This window comes from Marmota monax, unplaced genomic scaffold, assembly GCF_021218885.2.
Source record: "Marmota monax isolate L192 unplaced genomic scaffold, Marmota_monax_Labrador192_F-V1.1 WCK01_AAM20220418_F8-fsc00010, whole genome shotgun sequence".
Taxonomy (NCBI): domain Eukaryota; kingdom Metazoa; phylum Chordata; class Mammalia; order Rodentia; family Sciuridae; genus Marmota; species Marmota monax.
In genome coordinates, this window is record NW_026692321.1 from 27,420,684 (window position 1) to 27,442,438 (window position 21,755).

Below are 21,755 nucleotides of genomic sequence, written 5' to 3' on the forward strand. Positions count from 1 at the left end.
ATTTATGGCAGGAGCTCCAAGTTGTCAATCAATAATTATTCTTCCCATCTTTTAATAAAAGGAGCTTATGAACTCAGGCTTGAAAAAGGCTTTCCAAATAAGACTACATTTCCCAGTCTCCCTTGCAACTAAGAATGGCCAGGTTCTCGTAGGTATAATTTTTTTGTTTGTTTGTTTGTTTTTTTAAGGAAGGGAGGGAGAGAGAGAGAGAGAGAGAATTTTAATATTTATTTTTTAGTTTTCAGCGGACACAACATCTTTGTTTGTATGTGGTGCTGAGGATCGAACCCGGGCAGCGGGCTACCGCTTGAGCCACATCCCCAGCCCTCATAGGTATAATGTTGGGGGAAAAGGATATATACCGTGTGTGTGTGTGTGTGTGTGTGTGTGTGATTGGCTTCTGGGTTGATCATAACAAGAGATAGCCTGTGTTCCCCTTTGCTCCTGTTTCTCCCTATTGGGTGGGATATGGAAGATGTAGGAAGAAACTGCATAGTCACTCTATCATCCCTGAACTGCTTAACTTGGTAAATTTGTGTAAGAGAAAACTTAGCTCCTATCTTGTTTCAGCTATTATCTTTGGAGGGTTCTCTGTTATGCCAACTTACACTGAAAGATGAGGGGCAATATTATTACTTAGGCATTAGGTCTATAAACAATCCATTCAAAAATATTTTAAACAAATGATAAAGTAATTTTTAAATTAAAATTGTTTTTGTTATTGTATTTTTTACCTTTATTTTATTTATTTATATGTGGTGCTGAGTATTGAACCCAGTGCCTCACACATGCTAAGCAAGTACTCTACCACTGAACTACAGCCCCAGCCCCTAATTTTTAAATATTAACATATAATGAAAGCAACTTCTTCATCATCACCAAAACTATATAGAATCACACTCATGTATTAGATCACAAATATATATATATAAATGTTCACTTATATTTTCTTTAGACAGGGTTATGTTTTTCCCAATAAGATACCACCTTACACCTGTTAGGGTGACTATTATCAAAAAGACAAGAAGTAAGAAGTGTTGGTAAAGTTGGAGAGAAAATGGAACCCTTTCACACTGTTGGTGGGAATGTAAATTGATACAATGATCGAAATTTCCTCAACAGTATGGAATTTCCCCAACAATTAAAACTAAAACTGCCATTGATCTAGCTGTCCACCTCACATCTGGGTATATATCCAAAAAAAATGAACTCAGAACCTTGAACAGATAACTGCACCCCCATGTTCATTGCAGCAGTATTCATGATAGCCTAGATATGGAGACACCCTAAAAGACCATCAGTGGATGAACAGATTAAAAATGCCATATATAAATCTGCCCAACACACACACACATACACACACAGGATAGTATTCAGCCATAAAAAGAAGGGAGTCCTGCCTTTTGCAATAATATGGACAAATATCTAGAAGATATTAGGGGTTGGGAAGTAAGATAGAGGGGGCTGGGCTATGGTTCACTGGTAGAGCACACTCTTGGCATGTGCAAGACCCTGGGTTGGACCCTACCACCACTACTCTCAAATAATCCAAACACAGAAAGACAAATATTTTATGATCTCATATATATGTGGAACCTTAAAAAGTCAAACTTAGAGGTAGAGAGTAGAGTGACAACTGCCAGGGGCTGGGGACTAGGGAAAATGAAGAGACGCTGGTCAAAGTACAAATCCAATTGCTAGATGAATAAGCTGGGGATCCAATGCCAAACATGGCTATTCTAGTTTATAACTTAGTATTGTTCACTTGAAGTCTGCTGAGAGTAGACCTTAAGTGTCCTCCCTTCCCACACATACATGTCACCTTGTGGCAATGGATGTCATCACCATGGTTAATGGTGTTAATTAACTCCATTGTGGTAACTATTACATAATGAACATGTGTATCAAATCACAATGTTGGAGCTGGGGTCCTCGTAGCTCAGTGGGTAGAGCACTGGCCTAGCACATGTGAGGCACTGGTTTGGATCCTCAGCACCACATGAAAATAGATAAATAAAATAAAGGTATTGTGTCCATCTATAACTAAAAATAATTAAGTAATAAATAAAAAAGAATTAGCTGTGACTGGGGTTGTAGCTCAGCGGTTGAGCACTTGCCTCGCATGCGTGAGGCACTGAGTTCAATCCTCAGCAGCACATAAAAAATAAATTAATTAAACAAACAAATAAATAAATAAAACAAAGATAAAAAGAATGAGCTAATAATATTCTTGAAAAAAATCACAATGTTGTACACCTTGAATATATACAATTTTTATTTATTAATTGTGCCAAAATAAGATATGTCTATGCCTTACAATCTACTTCAGATCTCTATTCTTTCCCCTTGATTTGTTTTTTTCACTCCTGCACCAGTCTTGTATAGGTAGCTTCATGAGACATTTTGATTTGGGGTACAGAAAGGTTTCTTATATCCCCCAACTCAAAATTTTCTAAATATTTCTGCATATTTATTCCTCCACTTGATCATTTGACAAGTTCCACAAATAATCCAGATGGGACTTTTTTTCCCAGATGGGATCTTAATTAGGATTGTATGAATTTCACAAATTAATTTAAGGAGAATTGGCATCTTTACAATATTAAGTCTTCCTTTCACTCCAAAACAAGGCATGTCTCTACATTTATTCCCATCTTCATTTCTGACCCTCCACAGAGTTGTATGTATGCTAATTTTCTGCAGGTTAATCCTGTTCATTTCTTTTGAAGTTTGTTGCTTGACAATTTTTTATTATTGCCGCTATTGTACTTGCTCTCTTTCTTTTGTTATGTTTCCTACCACAACTTTTTGCCATATTTCCTCATATTTGTGGTAGAAAAGGTATTGGGGAAAATTGAATTGATCACCTTTTTTACTCCTGACCCCCTCAGTCTCATACCTGAATTTTAGTTTTTTAGAATTTAAAAATCTGGAGTTGGCAGCCTTTGTTATCTGGTCCCACTATGACAACGTTCCTTGAAGCAAAGGAGCCTCCTATCTCCTGACCCATCTGGAGGAAGATTTTAGGGGTAAAAGGAAGTGTGAGAAGAAAAACATAAATTAATACTTAAAATGTCATCCCACTATCCGATCTATGTTACATAGATGGAAACATTGTTAGTAGGGCTTTTTAGATTGTTCTTAGGACTTGCTGCCATTTAAACACACACACACACACACTCACACACACACGCACACACAGAGTCATACATGCACACTTGCATGTGGGCACATGCATATACACACACACCAAAATGTAAAATGAAGACCTCTCAGGGAAATACAAATGGTTCTATTTTGTTTTCAGTACTTTTCTGTATCTTCTAATATTTGCCAATGAATCAATTCTACTTTTATGACTAGGGGGAAATATTAGGCAGCAAACCTAAGTGAACTTCAAATAAATCAAAGAGGGAGAAGATTCCATGCTTAGATATCTTCTGAGTATGTAGCTTCAAAGTAATGTGCTCATCTAAAAACTGAAATCTGACCATAATATCCCTTGTAATTCCAAAAGGACTAAAGGACAGAAATGAGGGAGCAAAAGAGAAGAGGATGAAAGGGGGAGAAATAAAAACACAAGGACTCAGAGTGGCTCCACACAAAACACTTTGATGGCTGGCAGAAGCCAGGGCTATCAGCTGTTCTGTCATTCCTTGTTTTTTTTCAATAAGTGGAATCTTTTTCAAAATGGAAAACACAGCCCTCAACAGGCAAGGAGGAGGTAATGTAGCAAATGAGTTGATCTTGGGCTCAAATGACCAGGGTGCAGAAGAAACCTGTCAATGTCATATCAAAGCCACTTCAGGTGAGAGTTACAAGATCACAGACAACGGGAGGACTGTCCCCGGCTGCGGACAGACGTGCTTCTTGAGCTTCAAAGAAGACAGCAAAACATGGCGTGAAAACAAGAGACAGATGAGCTCCATATTAACTCCAAAAAAAGTTCAGTTAATAAGTGGCCTTAATCCTTTAAAAGTGCCAACATTTTAGCTTTTAAGTCCCTGAAAGAAATGACTTGGGCTCTCTTTCTACTCATTCTACTGGTTGGTAAATGCGCATGGTAACCTTTAAGGAGAAGCTCCGCTGTGCTTAGGTAAGAAGAGGCAGAGCAGTGATGGAGAGGCTGGGATCACAAGCCACTCCAGCCCCTAGAAATATAAACATAGAAACCCCATTTCTTTGGGGGCTGTTATTTGTCATTCTCTGGGGTATAATGATAACTAAGGCATCATCTTATGTTCCAGGACATTCCAGAGGAAGGGACAGATGATCTGTGCTATGATGGCACTCAGGGTCTGGCATGTCTAAACTAACACCAAAATGTCATATTACTTTTAAAGACCTGGGGGGAAAGATATTTAAGAATTTCTCATTTGGAGAAGTTGCCTGGAGGACAAAGAATTGGACCTTCCCTAGATGTAGGTTATACAAGGCCAATCTCCTTTCCAGGATATTGTACATCTTACTGGGTGTAAGGTAAGACTGTCTCCTGAAGCTGCTTGCATTCATAAATATCCTGTTTCCAGAAGATCGGTCAAAACTGGGAGAAATGGAAGGGGATTGCAAGATGGCAGAGCAGAAGGAGGCTCTCCTGTTTGGAACTGGAATAGCAAAAATACTGCTTCATAACAAGGTAAGTATCTCAAGAAAACCAATTTAAATCAATATTTGTCAGAGGTTAGAGGAGCCCAGAGATTTCAGGGTAGTGAAAGGAGGCTATCAAGTAATACACCTGAGCCCAGCAGTGTCCAGGGGGTTGGGTCACTGCAAAAGGAGGGGCATCACAAAGGGAAAAAGAAGCAGGATGGATAAATTGGCACACAAAGAGCTGTGGAAGGCAGCCTGTACTCAGGTGATTTAAAGACTGCACAGCCAGCTGGTGTTTAAAAAGTGCACTGTGTTTCTCAACTCCTATGTGAAAAACTGAGGTGGAGGTCCAGCTGGAGGAGTTTACGCTGAAACTGGTTCCTATGGAAACGGGAGAGTCCTTAGCAAATACTTCCACTCTGTCACAACCAGTGCTCACTGCATGACCTAAAGTGCACCTGGCAAATCATGATCCCAAAACAGTTATAGAAAAATAGTAGATTCAGGGAGATTTCAAGACAGTGGTGCAGAGAACGGTGTGACCTGCTCTTCCTTTGAACCCTGCGGTTTAAATGATCAGTAGGGGGAATTGATGGGGTGGGGTGGGGGGTATGATTACATTTGGGAATAGAGCCTTGGAAATTCATATGTGGGCAGGGAGGAAGGAAGCTATGGGAAACCTGCTGTGTACCATCCACTCAGAGAGGTCTGTCATCCCGCCCTAGAATAGAACTGTGGGGAGATGCTAGAAACCCAGATGCCCAGCCAAGGTCAACATCTACTGAGACCTCAGGGGTACAAGGATTTAATTGCTCTAGAGTAGATATTCGAACAAAGGTCTGAAGTTTCATTTAGAGCTCAACCCCAGCAGCCCAAACTCCCCAAATAGATCTCTATACCACTTCCAACCAGGAATAGCATCAATCTAAGGCACCGAGACAGAATCCCAATAGAAGGAACTGCCAGTCCTATCGCCTAGAGAAGCTAAAAGGTATTGCAACCAGCAACACTCCAGCCCACTCCAGCAGGCAGTGATGAAAATCACAAAAGGGTGGCTTTCATATCACCCAGCCCTGGCTCCCTCTAAGAGGCACAGAATCCAAGTGAGGAATGGAAGGACCCTCTGGAACTGGGTGTAAATACTCAACTTCAGCTACCTCAGTGGAAAATTTCAAGCATCTTTAATTAAGAAATTTTCTTTTCTCTTTCTTTTATTATTCATTTTTTAGTTGTTCTGGCTATGTTTGTTGATTGGTTCATATGTATACATATACACACGTGTTGGGGGTTTCTATTTTCTTATTTTATCATTTCCTTTTATTAATCTTTACTCTTTCATTTTGTTTTTCTAAGAAGTAGTGATTGTTTTGTTTGTTTCTTAAGCCTTTTTGTTTGTTTGTTGATGTTGGGGGTTGGTGTTGTTTTTCTCTACTTCTTTGGTTGTTTCATTACTCTGACTCTTCTCTCCCTCTAATAGTGAAATATTTCATTCTCTGACTTCTACTTCTTCACTTCCTCCCTCTTTAGGACCTTCATGTGCTTCCTGACTTCCATTTTCTCCTCTTTCACCTTTTGAATATCCCAACCTTCCTTTTGCCTTCGTAGCTCAATGTCTTTACTCTTAATGGACTCCATTTTTAACAATTGTTTAAAATTTGCCAATTTAGCCCTGGCAAATTGAACCTGTGAAGCTGAGAAGAGTGAAGAACTCTTTCACTTGAAATATGAAATCTGAGCTCTGGGATAAGAAGCCTGCCTGATACTGAGAATGAGGAACTGAGACTAATTAAATTCAGACCAAATCTGGTGACCCCTGAGTCATCTCTCCCAAGCCCAGAAAGGGTTGAAGGATAGGCTGATGCATTCCACTCTCCTTCTCCCAACTCATGGTCTGAGATTCCCAGAAAGAATTGGACCAGAGCTTCTAGACCAAAAAGGAGTGAAACCTTACAGTGAAACTCTGCATGCAGACTCCCCTAACAAGTCTGACCACTTTGGGTCAGAGCTGAGAATAAACAAACTACACCATAACCAGGAAAAAAGCTTTTCATTTCAGAAGCCTCAGCAAGAAACATAAATAAACAAATAAACTGATTCTGAGAAAATGGTGGAGGGGAAATAGTGTCTTGACTTCTCTGCATCCCAGAATTGAGATAGTCGAAGAACCCCTGATCTAAGAGTCAAATATAATTTAAAAGCAATTGTACTTTCCTTATTATCTAATTTCTCAATCAATTCAAGAAAATACTCAAATTTATTATTCAGACTAGTGGACTGCTAGAGAGTATTGTTAATAAGGTTTTTCTAAGATTTATTAATATAAGACATTGTTCTGAAATGGCTGTAATTACTGGGGATTTTTATTTGTCTCAATGTGGTGTTAGAGCCAGGACAGAGTAGAGAGTTCAAATTGAAAATATTGACACCAAGACATTTGCCCAACCTAGGACACATAGTAAAGAGAAAGAAGCTCACTAAAAATCCCCTATATAAAAGTAGAAGAGATAATCATCCTAGAAGATGTGTAGAAATGTTAACAATATGAAAAATTGAGGGAATGAGCCACCCCAAATAGCTCACAATACAACTGACCCTATTGACAACACAGTGGAGGAAATGCCAGAAAAAGAATTTAGAAAATTGATAATTAAATGTTCAATGGACAAAATGATCTGAGGAATGAACTATAGAGAATACACAGGAAGGGCTGGGGATGTGACTCAAGCGGTAGCGCACTCGCCTGGCATGCATTCGGCCTGGGTTCGATCCTCAGCACCACATACAAACAAAGATATTGTGTCCACCGAAAACTAAAAAATAAATATTAAAAAAAATTCTCTCTCTCTCTCTCTCTCTCTCTCTCTCTCTATCTATCTATCTATCTCTTTAAAAAAAAGAGAGAGAATACACAGGAAGAGAAAGAACATTTTTATAAAGAGATTCTGAAAGAACCAAACAAATCCTGGAAATGAAAGCCTCAATAAAACAAATTAAAAATTCAGTTGAAAGAATCTCCAATAGATTAGACAACATTGAAAGCAGATTCTCAGACCCTAAGTTAAAATATATAATCTTGAAAATAAGTCAACAATAAAGGAAAGATATTAAGAGACCATGACCAGAATATTCAAGAAATCTGAGATAACATTAAGAGACCAAATCTAAAAATAATTGGCATAAAAGAAGCCACCAAAATACAAACTAAAGGAATGCATAAACTTTTCAGTGACGTAATATCAGAAAATTTTCCAAACCTTAGGAATGAGATGGAAATCCAAACACAAGATGTATTTAGAACCCCAAATGGACAAGCTCAAAAAATATCCTCTCCAAGACACATTATAATTAAAATATCTCATATAGAGAACAAGGATAGAATGCTAAAAGCTACAAGAGAAAAACAGCAAGTCACATTTATAGGTAAGCCAGTTAGAATTTCTATTGATTTCTTAGAATATACCTTAAAAGCTAGGATGGCTTGGAATAATATATACTGAGCTCTGAAAGATAACGGGTGCCAACCAAAATTGCTATATCCAGCGAAATTATCCTTCAGAATTAAAGATAAAATTAAAAGTTTCCATTATAAGTAGAAACTAAAAGAATTTATAACCAGTAAGCCAGCACTACAAAATATACTCAATAAATGTTTCCCATAGAAGAAATAAAAAATAAATATCAAAGCCAGCATATGTATGATTCTCTCTTAAAGAATAGTCAACAAAAAGAAAGTCAAGTCTGAATTAAGCATTACAAATATATTTTTTAAAAGTTAGGAAATAATAACAAATGGCCTAAGCTCACCAATCAAAAAATATAGATTTGAAAATGGAATAAAAACAAAACCCAAACATATGTTGTTTGCAAGAGACTCAACTTAGAGGCAAAGAAATTCACTAGCTGAAGATGAAAAAATGGATAAAAGATATACCATCCAAATGGAAATGAAAGCAAGCAGTAGCTACTCTCATATCTGACAAAGTAGACTTCGAGCCAAAATTAATCAGAAGAGACAAAGAAAGTCACTTCATACTAGTTAAGGGAATCATCCAACAGCAAGATATAATGATTGTAAATATTTATGCCCTTAATATCAGTGCATCTATGCACATAAAACAAATCCTACTTAATATGAAGAATCAAATAGACCCCAATACAGTAATGCTGAGTGATTTCAACATATCCCTCTCACCAATAGATAAGTCATCCAGACACAAACTAAGTAAAGACTCTTGGGAACTAAAAGATGCTGTTAATAAAATGGACCTAACAGAGATCTGAAGAACAATTCATTCACCAACAACCAAATTTGCTTTCTTCTCAGCTGCACATGAAACCTATAAAACAGATCATACCTTAGGACACAAAGCAAGTCTTAGCAAATGCAAAAATAGAGATAGTTCCTTGCATCTTAATCAAATCACAATGAAATGAAATTAGAAATCAATAACAAGATGAAAAACAGAAATAATTTGAGCTGCTAGAGATAAAATAATACACTTTATCAAGAGGAATGGATCATAGAAGAAATCAGGGGAGAAATCAAAATGAAAGAAATGAGAACAGATATAGAACATATCAAAAACTCTGAGACATTATGAAGGCACTTCTAAGGGAAAATGTATAGCATGGAGTCACTCATTAAAAAATAAAAAGATCCCAAATAAACAATCACATGTTCTACTTCAAAGCTCTCTAGAAAAGAAAAGACACACTAATTCCAAAATCAATAGAAAACAGGAAATAATTAAAATAAGAGCCAAAATTAATGAAATTGAAAGTAAAAAAATACAAAGAATCAATACAAGAAAGTTTGTTCTTTGAAAAGATAAACAAGATTTATAAACCCATAGCTAAACTAACCAAACCAAAGACCCAAATCAACAAAATTAGAGATGAAAAAGGAGATATCACTGCAGAAAAAGTTCTAAAATCCAAAGGATCATGAGAAACTATTTTGTAAACTTATACTCCAATAAACTAAAAAATCTAGAAGACATTGACAAATTTCTAGACACATATGACCTACCCAAATTGAATCCATGAGGATATAGAAAACCTAAACAGACCAATACCAAACAATTATATTAAAACAGCACTTAAAAGCCTTCTTTCAACAAACAGGAGTCCAGGATGAGATGGATTCTCAGCCAAGTTTCTCCATATTTTTAAAAAGATCTAATGTCATTCTTCCTCAAATTATTCTATGAAATAGAAATTGATAGAACACTCCCAAATTCATTCTATGAAGCCAGTATAACCTAAACACCAAAATCAGACAGACATATCAAGGTAAGAAAACCATAGACCAATATCCCTGATGAAGTTAGATGCCAACATCCTTAATAAAATATTAGCAAAACACACTAAGAAGATAATACATCATCATCAAGTGAATTTCATCTCAGGGACGCAAGTTGTTTTTGACATATGCAAATAAATAAATGTAATTCACCACATAAATAGAAGTAAGGACAAGAATCATATAATCATCTCAATAGATGCCGAAAAAGCCTTTGACAAAATCCACACCCATTCATGTTAAAAACACTGAAGAAGCTAAATAAGCCAAGATTTCCTTTCACTCCAATTATAACGGCAATCACTAAGAATACAAATAATAATACATGCTGGCAAGGATGTGTGGGGGGGGAATTACACTCATATATTTCTGGCAGGACCACAAATTCACAAATTAGCACAACCAATTTGGTAAGCAGTATGGAGATTCCTCAAAAAACTAGGAATGGAACCACCATATGACCCAGCTATCCTATTTGTTGGTATTTATCCAAAAGAACTAAAATTATCATACTATAATGATACAGCCACCTCAATGTTTATAACAGCACAATTCACAATAGCCAAGTTATTGAACCAGCCTAGGTACTTGTCAACAGATGAATAGATAAAGAAAATGTTATATATATATAACATTCATATATATATATATATATATATATATATATATATAAATGTTATATATATAAAACCCTGCTCTGCATATATACATGCAAAATAAGCAAAATAAGGGGGGAAAGGTGGAGGATCCCATGAAAATAGAAGTGAAATCTAAAGAGCAAGAGAATCAAAGGGGAGGGAGGAAGAATGAGGAAATGACAAATTATGCTAAGTACATTTATAAATAGACCACAGCAATTCTGCCTTTCTGTATATCTATAAAGCATCAATTAAAAAATAATAAATAAACATAAGAAATATCGTTAGAGTGGAAGAAGGGAGGGAAAGAGGAAATAGTGGGAACTGAAACGGAGCAAATTACATTCCATGCATGTATGATTATGTCAAAATGAATCCCACTATGACGTATAACTATAATAGACTAATAAAAAACATTTTTAAAAACTTGGAGAAGCAGAAGGGCCTTCTGGGAGGAACTGAGACTTGACTTGGACCCAAAATGAGGATAGATTTTAAAAACCAGACGCAGAACATAGTAATTGAATATCTTCTCACTAAACGTATGCAGAGCAAGTTGGCTAGATGGGAAAGGAGTGGACACTGGATAAATGCATGAGAGAAGTGTTCCACTAGAAAAGATTTAGCAACCGACATTTAAAATGCTTATGCTTGAAAAAATGCTTGTGAATACTAATAACACCATTTATAACACTCTACTTTCATCCAAGCAATCTCAGTAGAACACTTAGAGTGAACAGATCATATCTCTTCAAATGGTTGCATGCTCTGTAGGGAAATGTTGGTATGCTGGTTAAGATTATAGAGTATGTGACCAGGTGAATTTGGTCTGAATGCAGTGCAGCTATGTGACCTTGGTGGAGATTGTCTAAGTTTCCAGAGCCTGTAGGATGAGAAGAGCAACTACATCCCAAGGATGGGATAAAGATTCTACAAGAAGATATATACAAGGGCCCTTGTGCAGTGCTTGGTAAACATTAACTGTTATTATGTTCCCAGTAAAATAAAAGTTCTTAAAATTTCAGGGAAATTTTCATTACTGTTTCAGTTTTTTTTTCCATCAGCTTTGAACAACTTCATATTCCTCAAAAGCAGTTAACTTGTTTTGTTTAAACAACTTTTTCCCTTCACCTGAATAGATAGATTGTAGAAGTCTTCTTTTATATTCATAGTTGTTCATTATCTTCTGAATACCCTTTGTATATTTTGGGCAATCAAAATGATGATGATGATAAGCCTTCCTCCCTAAAATGAAAGTCAGAACTAAATTTCTCAGCTAGACTTGAGGCATGGAAGCAGACACAGGGGTACACCAAGCTGACACACTCACGTAGAGTTTCAGTCGATAAGGGAAAACTGAAGGCATTGACTTCCTCAACTGTGGCCTTGAGATAGATGTTGAGCTTTTTGAAGCAAGAATAACTTCTGAGGTCCAGGCCGAAGTATCATCAGTGCAAGCTGCACACAGCATGGGAGCCATAGTGTTAGAGGTGGGGCAATCCTTGCTGTGGAATTTCTTCTGGTACAATGGGACATGGACTTGTTGCTGAGTCTCTGGTTCTTTCAGAGACTCTGTGAGATTCTCAATATTCTCTAAAAAAATCCATGTCTTGCTTAAACTAACTAGGATATATTCTGTTATTTTCATTCATCAAACTTGCCTGTTGCATTAACTCACTGGAAATTCCATTGATCAGTTCAGCCACACCTTGACCTTGTGTTCTTACCTCTCAGACCTACTAAGTATCATGGAAAATACTAATGAGGACTTATGGATGGTGAGATTGGATGTCATAGGGAGAGCACTTATGAAATGTCTACACTTTCTCTTATGATGGTGCATTTCCATTTGTTCTCTCCCCTAACTGAATGTGCCATATATATCCCCAATGAGTTCATTATTAGATAGGTGATTTCGCTAACAAGCAAAGATGAATAGAACAAGATGCCACCAAAGTACATACCTCCCCTCTCTGAAGCAAAATATAGGAATGAAAATTTGTTTTACATGACATATTCATTTTCCCTCTTTTCAAAATTGCTTTTTTGTGGAACAGCTATTTCACCTAAAAGGAAACAAAAACATAAGAAAAATTACGTGTCTAAATACATTTATAAATTCGCTAATGATTTTTAAGAATAACTATAAAAGAAAGTAGAACCAATAAATTAGTTATTTGGACTACATATCCTATGCCAAGCAATCTTGCTTACTGTTTTCACTAAATTAGCCAAAATCTTTGGTTACTATGTATCACATCATCTCCAACTAATCTTGGTTCAAAGCATATTTGAAAGGACTACAAATTGATGGAACTTTAGAGAATTTGGATTACCTAAAAATAATCTAATACCCAAGTAATTCTTTCCACGTTCACAAGTGCAAAACTTAGAAGAGAATTTCTTTTTCTTTTTTTTTAAAGAAAGAGTGAGAGAGAGAGAGAGTGAGAGAGAGAGAGAGACATTTTTAATATTTATTTTTTAGTTTTTGGTGGACACAACATTTTTGTTTGTATGTGGTGCTGAGGATCGAACCCAGGCGGCTGGCATGCCAGGTGAGCGCGCTACCGCTTGAGCCACATCCCCAGCCCCAGAAGAGAATTTCTAATGTTTATACCATTTGCATATTTTAATTTTTTTCCCTATGCTTATTCACATCTCCAAAGTAATCGGGCCTAATGATACCATTCAATAGGTGATTGGGGCATTTTAAAAGTAAGATTATTCAATACATACTCAGATCTTTAGTGAGGACTTGTTAAAGAAAAATGCATATTAAATAATGAAATAATTCATTTATGAGAAACTGAAGTATTGTCTTTGAGGTGATCATTAGTATCAGGGTTCCCTTTCTGCCCTTGGAAAGGGCAACTTGCAAAACTCAATAGTGCCCCATTGTGGTTCTGTGGGACAATTGACATCAGGGCTTTGCTATTTTAATTTCTGTTTTGTTTTGTTTTCTTACAATGGTTCTTCTTTCTATTAAAAAAAAAAACTTTCTTTAGAAACAATAAGTTTCTTTTAAACTTGAAAAAAGGAAAGAACTGATCATATCCATGCATGTATTAATAAGGCATTATAGGTGAATTTAATCTTTATTGGAGATAAGATACTATTTGCATTTACAAACTTGTATATTTTAATGACTATTCAAAAGAGTAAAGAGAAATAAAATCTACTTGTTTAAAGTGCTTCCTCATATTTCCCATACATGATTCACCAAAGTTAAGAATATTTGCATTATAAAAAGAATATTACACACACACACACACACATGAAAAACCTCTTCTCCTAAAGGTAAGGGACAGAAATGGGCATAAAATATATTAATTGGCACCCTATTTTCAAACTTCATATCATGATTAAATCAATTAAATATTAAGAGAACTGTGTATATAATAATTCACATGTTTATTTTTACTCCTAGTAAGGAATGTCATCTCCAGGTCTAAATGAGAACAATATCTTGGGTCTATACTTGGAGTCTGTGCCTGAGTCTTCAAACCCTGCTGATAAAAATTTGTACCTCATCTGCAGTTCTGTCTATCTGGTTGTTTCGTGGTTCTAATTAATTTTTTCTGCATATTAAAGCTAGGAACTTCTTCCTTTTTTATTCCCTCTCTTCCCCATTACCCCAATATTTGAGGGCAGCTTATTGGCCTTTCTGGGTGTTGTCTTTTTCAATTACTCTCCAGGACTTTATAAAGACTTTCTCATAAGACACGATTTTATCTGTTTCACACTCCCCTGTTGCAATCTAGACAACCAGCTTAAAGCTTAAACTAAAATGTAAAGGTGGAATAATATGAAATAACAAAAAACTCCCAGCCAGATGAGTTTTTAAAAATTGAATTTCCATCAACATATTATACTATCATGGTCAAGTCAGAGAAAACTAGAAAAGAAAATTTCAAAGTAGTAGTAGTCCCATCATAATAATAGTAAGAACAATATATTTTTAGAAGATACGAATGAGATGGAACTCTTTTAAAGGCTCAATGATCGAGTGCCCCTGAGTTCAATTCCCAGTAACCCACGCCCTCAAAAAGAATAAGTAACAACTGTTAAAGCAGAATGTGTCTAAAGAATGTGCAACATTTGTAAACATTAAATAACTGAAATATTGATGGAGCTAGTAAAAAATTGTGCAGAAGCTACAGAGCAAAGAATCATAGATACAGTGGCTGGAATTACAAAACCAAACTCTTGTGAAATTAATCAGAGACGACCATGATGAAAGAAGATTTTTTAAAAAATGAAATACCTATAAGTACTAGCTAAATCTCAAAATGCCAACAGTAGAGAAAACAGCAGGAAAATTTAAAAAATCAACCTGTTTCCTGATTTGAAGGTAATTTCAGCATGTTATTATTCAGCGTATTAAGAGAACCCATTTACTTCCATGAAGAAATAACCCACCCTGACATACAAAATTGTCACGATTTTACACTTTAACCAAAGCAGGATTTCCAGGCTGCCAACAAGGAACATTTAATGATCTAAGTGATAAGAACAAACTTGGATCTTTTCGTTTTTTTAGACTGGCAAAATGAAGAGTCTTATAGGGGGAAAAAAATCTGTAAAATAGAAGAGTGATCTTGACTTGTGGATCCTGTGCACCTCATTAGGGGACATTATAGGCCAGTGGCCTGGGCAGTCTGCAGGGCTGCCTTATTCTCCCAGAGAGGGCTGCTTTTCTGCCAAGTGCCCTGTGGCCTCTGGCCAGGAGACATTTTTTTTTTTTTTAATTTCCTACCTTGGGATTCTCTTGAACTCAGATAGTATAATTTGGGCCCTATATCTACAAGAGTTATAAGTCCCTGATTACAAATTCTCAAAATAAATGCCTTTTTTTCACCACCCAGAGACTAAACTAAAACAAACAAAGTTCTACGTCATCTTCACTGATGAATGTAAGTCATCCTAATCCTCCTCCCTCTGAGGTTATAGTCCTACAAGAAGCTGGGGACTTGGTTATTTTCAGTAGATCCTAGTTCTTGTCCCCTGTCCCCATGTGTTAAAACCTAAATCCCTAGATTACTGAAACTGGCAACCCCTCCCTGACCTGGTCCCCCAGGCAAGCTGCTGCACCAGCCCCCATAATACCACTCTGGTTTTTATTTCCTTTGATATGGCCTCTGGAGACTTCTTATACTCTCTGCATATTATATTTGCCCAGAGTTTTAAACAAATGCCTAATTATTGTCTAGATATAATTTATGTAGCTATTGAACTACTTGGTTTTTTTCCATATAATTACAAATAAGCCTTAGGTAAATATCTCTGGATCTAATTGTGAAACGTGTAGCTATTTCCTTGGGATAGATTTCTAATAGTGGATTGCTAAGTCAAAGCGTATGCACATTTCCACTTCCACTGTAGATAGCATTCTACCACCTTTTTCCCAATATTTATCTATTGTGTCCTTATTTTAAACTTATTGATGGACTTAACTTGTATTGTCTGGTAGATTTTAAATGTGATACTCAAAAATCCATCACATTCCACTTATCTAAACAAACCACTGAATAAAGATCTGTTGGCTTGAATTAAGCCAAAGTTTGGAGTTTTAGGGTTCACAATCCACATTAATGAACTTGATCTTGAGTTTCACTGAAACTCTGTTTTAGCTACAGCACACACACACACATACACACACACACACAAAAGGCCTTGCAATGCAGTTCCTGTCTATCAGGAAAATGGAAGATTAGAAAACAAGGAAGAGAGGCCAGAGAGATAGAAAAAGTGGACAATAAGAACCTGAAAAATGCTTAACTTCATTAGTCATTAGGGAAATGCTAATCAAGACCACAATGAGATATCACTTCACACACACCATGATGGTTAAATAAAAAGACAACAGCAAGGGTTGATGAAGATGCAGAGAAATTGGAAATCTCATACATTGCTGGTAGAAATGTAAATTTCTTTGGATAATAATGTTCATCATATTCCACTATCATTTCTAGCCTCATGCCCCCTCCCTTCCCTTCCTACCCCTCTGCCTATCTAGAGTTCATCTATTCCTCCCACACTCCCGCTTCATACCCCATTATGAATCAGTTTCCTTATATCAGAGAAAACATTCAGCATTTGGTTTTTTGGGATTGGCTAACTTCATTTAGCATTATCTACTCAAGATATGAATTGGTGTGAATATACTTTGTATACAAGCAGAGATATGAAAAATTGTGCTCTATATGTGTAATAAGAATTGTAATGCATTCTGCTGTCATATATAAACAAAAAATTAATTAAAAAAAGAAATGTAAATTTCTGCAGTTACTCTCAAAAACAGTTTGGCTCTTTCTCAAAATGTTAGAGTTAGCATACAACCCCCAAATTCCACTTCTGGGTATCTACCCCAGAGAATAGAAAACTTATTTCACGCAAAAACTAGTACATGAATGCTCATAGCTGCATCATTCATAATAGCTGAAAAGTTTGGGGGAAAAAACTTAAATGTCCATAAACTAATGAGAAGATAACTAAAATGTGGTCTATCCACACAATGAATATTTGACCATAAAAAGAATGAAGTACTGATACATTCAATAACATGAAAGAACGTTATAAACATTGTGCCTCGTGAGAGTCATACAAGACCATATGTTGTATGATTCCGTTTATATGAAATTCTCAGAAATAGTCAAATGCATGGAGACAGAAAGTAGGTTGATGGTTGGCAGGGCAGGGAAGAAAGATAATGAGGAAGGAATGTTAATTAGTACTGAAGCTTCTTTGGGGATAATATAAATACTCTAAAATTAGATGGTGATTGTTGCACAACTCTGTAAATATACTAAAAGCCACAAACTTGTATACTTTATACATGCGAACTTATGGCATATAAATTATAACTCAAAAAAAGAAAAAGGAGAAATTAGAGAAAGGGTCCGACTTCCAACTTGCTTTACCCTTCTTGTAAGACTCCACGCTCCATTAAATTACTATTCTTATGCATGTTCAAATCTCTCATCAAATCATGGACCCAAGAATAGTTTGACCCTTTCTTTCAAATGACTAGAGCTCAGATGCAATCTCACTTCCTCTTACCTCATTTTTTACCTGCTGTTTACTGATTTGTTTATTATAGCAGTTTATTTACTAATCCTTGATCTTTAATCATTTCTCTATTTTCTGATTGGGCAGGCTTTGCACTTTTTGCTCTGCAGAGGAATTTAATACCACATCCCTTAGGCTTTTATTGTTTAACTCCTTTCTTTATACCACCTGATTCTTTGCAAAAGTCTTCACCAGCAGGGAGAAGGGGATTTTATCCTTCTATGATATATTCATAAACAATTGCATATACGAAAGGTCATAATATATCACAGATTGTGTCTGTAAAATATAAAATTTGAATGATAAATTTCAACTGATGTGTTCAGATGTTTCCTAGGCAATGAATCTCACATTGTATGATCTTCCTTAAGCACCCTCTCTTTCACTTCTTCATCTCCAAACCCACCACCACAATTAGAAAATAGGTATAATGCAGATATTTTCCAGAGGATGGCATAAAAAATAAAATTTATTTATTTTTCTTTTTTACATGGCACTTTGTAGGGAATCCAGGGCCTCCAGCATCCTAGGCAAGTGCTCTACCACTGAGCTGTATTTACCCCCAACTTCAAAACCAGAATTTTAAAAACCTACATTAATCCCTCTTTCCTCTGCAATGCTAAATTCCATGGCACTGTTCTTCCTACTTCTTCTTCCAGAATTTTCTATCAATCTCATGGTGAACTTAACAATAGCTGTTCTAAAATGTGTTTACAGTTGCTCTGTATGGGCACTTCCGTAGGAGTTTCTAGAATATTAACTAAGCTTTGTGGTGGAAAGATGCGGAATTGGATATATCCCCATTGGCTTTGAGAGTGTTCCCGAGACAGGGCAGTGGTAATTGTATTGTGATACATGAAGAAAAACTGCATTGAAGAAGCAAGTCAAGAATCTTCTAGATGGGAGAAGTTAGACCAAGTGAAGGATTGAACCAGTTGTTCAAAGAAAAGGAAGTAAGCAGAGACCTGAATTCCTAGAGCCTGGGAAACGTGATGAAGAAAGTTTATTTTTTTACTCTTACCATCCTATTCTTAGAGATGCTAAAAATTTAGCTGGCACGAGACCTAAGTTTAATTTTTCTTCCCCCCAGTATGCTGTCATGCAGCTTTCTCTTGTATCTGTGTGGTTTTATGCATGTGCTTGGATATTTTTCTATTTGTTTCCTCATTCTCTCTCAAGAGCCCACTCTGAACCATGAAGTATAATGACAGGAAATGTACATTTGTTCAAGATAGCATAGAAGCAGTTTACATTTTTGCTTCACTTTGCCCAAAGGGGAATTATTTTTTCCTTTTAAGGTGTTTCCAACTGCAAAATTAAGGGAAGAGGGAGGCCAGGCCACACACGAAGAATTTGCACTTCGGTTGACTTAAATTCACTTTTAAATTTAGAGCCAGAAAGCTGGAAACTAAAACTAACAGCAGTGCTGTTGGCTATATGTGGTAGGAAATAACCTTTCCTTTGCTGAAATCATAAAATAATTGATCATTTGATGATGAGTAATAGTCTTTTCAAATAATGTTTTATTAACTCGGTTTCCAAAGTCATGTCTCAAGACAAATCCTAATTTGTTTAATAGGCAGGAGAGCCATTGTTGTGGTAGAGGGAAGAGATCATATCCCAAACACTGGGACACCAGGATAAAAGCTTAGCGGTCAGAGTTAGAGACCCTCACATGCAGAAGAGATGTTATTAGGGCTTGAAGAAAACCTTGGGAATCAATGGTCTGATAAAGGAGAAGTAAAATAAAAAAATAAAGAAGTGGCCAGGAATGAACCCTGAGGACACCAACATAGAAAGCAAAGAGAGAAATGCCAACGGAGGAGATGGAAAAGGAGTGGTCAGGGACAAAACCAGAGAAACCCTGGAGGAAGTGGGCAGGCATGTCAACTGAACTGAAAGGCCAAACAGGAAGTGAACAGTAAAGGGGCCATTACCCAAGCCTCTGGAGGTTGTTAGTCAACTTTCCATTTCTGTGACAATATACCTGAGAAAAAACAACTTAAAGGAGGAAAGATTTATTGTAGCCCATAGTTTCTGAGGTTTCTGTCCATGGTCAGCTAGCTCCATTACTACAGGAAGTGGTGAGGCAGAATATCAAGGTGGAGAAGGTATGGTGAAGCAGAGGGGCTTACTTCAGGGCAGCCAGAAAGCACAGGATTGAGGGTGGGGTGGGGAAAGAGGAGAAGATATAGTTTCTAAGTGCACATCCCCAAGGACCCACTCCCTTCTATAGGTCCTACCTCCTAGTTTTTACCACCTCCCAGTTGTCCTTACCGCTATGAATCCACTTCCCATGGACCCACCTCTGAACACTGCAGTACTGAGCACAAAGCATTCAACACATGAGACTTTGGGGAACATTCCAGATCCAAACCATAACAGAGGTCAAGGGTGACCTCAGTGGAGTCAGTTGCAGAGACATGGTGAGAGCTGAAGCCTCATAAAAAGAGGTAGAAGAGGGCCTTTAGAGTGACGGCAACACAAGATGGCAGCCATAATACGCTCAGACGATTTATGAAACCCAAATATGTAGCTTTAAAATTAAATGTGAGCCTAAATACCCAGCAGCACCCCATTCTGTAAGATTTGTAACCAAAATTAAGAAGACAGAAGACAATAGTTCTAATGGAATGGTGGACCCAAGAGCCATACGGGTGCTAGCAAAATGGCAGAATTGATACTGCATCAAAGTTGTTCTGCAAGAGCTACAGCACTTAGTGTTCTCTAAAGAAAATATGAAACTCCCTCAGCCTCCTGAAGGACAGTGTTACAACAATTAATCAAAAAGAAAAATCACAAGCCCTACCCAACCATTCAATTTAAGCAATCTTCATTTTCCACAGTAGTAAATTTTCTAGATACGTCTCTTAGACCTCAAAGTACTGGCAAAGAAGCTCCCTTTCAAAGGCAATTTATCTTAACATACTGTAAGTGATGCTAATTTTGAGTCCATTTGAAATACACAAGTTGTTCTATAACAAAAAGAAGAAGAAGAGGTAGAAGAAAAAATGAGAAAATGTGAACTATGCATATGGACAAATTTTTTTTAAGTTTATTGCAGTGGTAGTTGAATGGGAATGTCAATTCAGGGTAGAAAGTTATTTTGGATCTGATTTTCAAGATGAGAGATTCTAGAGCATGTCAGTGTGCTGATGAGAATGTTCCAGAAGAGGAGAAATTGATATTGCCAGACAAAGAGGGTTTAAGTCCAAGTGTGGAGCTTCTAAACCAGTGAACAGAAAATGAAAGAGGAGCAGATATAATTTCTGAAACAGAAAGGAAACATGAAGCTCTAAATGTAGATGTTTTGTAGATTTTATTGTGGAACGGTAAGATAATTTTGTGGAATTGCTTTTTCCCCTTCTAAAGAAAACGTGAGGCAAAAATTAATAGCTGAGAATGAAAGTTAGGGAGTGGTGATATTGATGGCTTATAGACAAAGGGGCAGGTGTGAGATGGCTTTTTTGATAAGTGGAAGCACAAACACATGAGGGTAGAATAGCAGCAGCAACAGGATGCTAAGTGTCCATGAGATGGACAGCCATGATTTTAATGTGAGAGAAGTGAGAACATTGCATGTCCTGCAACTCTGGTGCAGGTGAAGACTTGTTAGGTAGTTGGATTTAGCCACTCTTGGAATTCAGTTAGATGATCATGATGGAGAAGAGTGATTTGAGGTATCTAGTATGCATGACCACAGAATCCAGTCCTGATAAAGGCAAAAATGTAGATATGGGAATGGTAGAAAATTAAAAAAAAAAAAAGATAAGGCCATTGAAACTGAAGTTGCAAAAATATTTTTTAAATGGTTGGAGCACAGGTATTACAGCACATAAGATGAATGACCGCAACAGTAATCAGAGCTTGGAATTGAAGTGGTACTTTCGAAGTCTTAATAATAATGATGAGATTAAATTCCATAATGACCTTGGGAATGTATGGATCTCTGAAGTTTTCTTGATTTCCTCTCCCAAACTTCATTCTTTGTCTTGTCTTAGGGCCATTATTGGTTCCTTCTGGTCATTCATGTCTCACCTTAAGTGGCTAAATCATCCTCTCCCTCAACCCTGTGGCTCCTACCACTGTCTATAACATCACCTTTAAATTTTTTTCTCTCAAAATTCACCTTATATTATGTTCTTTATTTATTTGTC

General features: G+C 36.7%; 1 pseudogene; it reads left to right on the plus strand.

The window, feature by feature from the left end:
* The first annotated feature begins 4,570 nt into the window (after positions 1-4,570).
* Positions 4,571-20,381, plus strand: LOC124090842 (ubiquitin-conjugating enzyme E2 variant 1-like; annotated as a pseudogene).
* Positions 20,382-21,755: the final 1,374 nt, after the last annotated feature.